Source organism: Amborella trichopoda, chromosome 8, assembly GCF_054954075.1.
Source record: "Amborella trichopoda isolate Santa Cruz 75 chromosome 8, AtrichopodaSantaCruz75HAP2 v2.0, whole genome shotgun sequence".
Lineage (NCBI taxonomy): Eukaryota > Viridiplantae > Streptophyta > Magnoliopsida > Amborellales > Amborellaceae > Amborella > Amborella trichopoda.
In genome coordinates, this window is record NC_142343.1 from 10,810,478 (window position 1) to 10,812,420 (window position 1,943).

Here is a 1,943-nt window from a genome sequence, read left to right on the forward strand (position 1 = left end):
CCTACACATGATTAATCTTCTACGGCCAATCTATTTCTTTTTCTTGTAGTTCCTCTCATGGGCCCCTAAAAACAAGGGCCCTTCAAAGAAATTTATTTGGTTACTCATAGGACTTTGTTTTAGGAATGATAATCTCACATTAGTTTATCTTTATGCAGATTTGATCATATTTTATTTGACGGAGTATGTAAAAATAAAGTGCAGAAAAAAGCTATGAATGAAGAGATAGAAGCTACTAAGAGTAATAACACATTGGAACTTACGACACTCCCAAAGGGCCATAAAGCCATTGGTGTAAAATGGATCTACAAGACAAATGGAAATATAAAAAGGGAAAACCAAAGTTAGTTTCTAAAAGATATAAGACTTTGAATCGACAATGATGCAGTATATACCCATGTTGCCCGTTTGCAAATTATTAGGCTAATCATTTCTCTTGTAACCCAAAATAAATGGAGATTTTTTTAAATAGCTATAGAATGGAAAATTGTTTCATACGGGCTGGACTGCATTTCTACAATATACGGTCCAGAGGTATAAAACATCCATCTTAAAGATGGATGCAAATAGGTAGTCCATTTAAAAACAATTGTAAGTAATGGTCCAAATGTTTTCTTGATATAAATACTATTTTTAGTTTTAAAAATTTATTTATTTTTTCATATTCATGATCTCCATATTAAAGATTATATATTCTTTAAAAATAAGATCAAATTATATTTTAAAAATATATTTATTGCCAAGCCCGCATTTCTACAGTACGTGGGTTGGCTGCATAGAAACCGTGTCCATATAGAATTGGCATTCTTGAATGGTATTCTTGATGAAGACATGTGTCGAACAACCAATTGGTTATGTGAAAAAGAACAAGAAACTAAAGCTTACAAATTGAAAAGCAAGCACCTAGGGTATTCTCCAAGACTTATATACCAGTCAAAAAGACATCATCTTAGTCTTACAATAACTTTAGAAATTGTACCGGCTAGAGTATTAACTGGATTGAGCATTTCTGAATGCATCCTCTTTGGATTTCTTTGAATCTGTCATTCCATCATGATGGTGGAATGTTATCAATTGTAAAGCCTTTAGACGAGTCACCATAGGTAGGGATAGTTTGGGGTTCATGGTGGTCAGGAGATCTGGGATCTTCTTCCATAACTGGGTCAGGTTCATGAGGTTCTGGAGGATTCATCATCAATAGGGTCTCTGAATCTATGGAAGAAGAAGATTTATCTTTAATAAATGTTTCAGATGTATCAGACATATCATCTAAAGATTGAGTTTCATTTTGAAGATTAACTTCAGGCTGGTTTGTTAGGTTCTTGATAAATGAACTTACATCATTTAAAGGTTTAGAGGGGATATTTATTTGAGCTGGGATAGAAGAGGCTACAACATCTGATTCAGTATCAAATTTTTCAAATATTTGGGTTTCTTGTGTTGGTAATTGGGAATCAGTAGGAGGTTGAACTATTATTGGTGGTAAGGTAGTTGGGGGATTGGGAGTTGAATGTTGGGATGAACTGGGTATTAATACATTTGGTTTTTTTCTTAATTGAGGAAAAACATTTCTTCAGGAAATTGTTTTTCCAATTCAAATGAACTGAGTGCTCTAAAACCATAATGTCTGCGAGGAATAAGACCAGTAGGTGGGTAAAGGGTTCTTGTTGGAGGAAAAAGATCAAGACTTCTTAAAGTAGGATAAGTTTGAGTATATGAGTTTGACAACAAAGGTTGAGATTGGGACTAGTATTGGCACTGAGGGTATTGGGATTTCATCCAAAGATCTCTTTCAAAGATTTGCAGCTGTTTTTCCAAAAAACCTTTTTCTTTTTCTTTTTGACTCAGCAAATAAGACTGTTCATGAATATCTTTCATTGTGTACAAAATTTGCATCAATTATTCATGCAACAATTGAATTTTTTCTTTTAATTGAACGATTA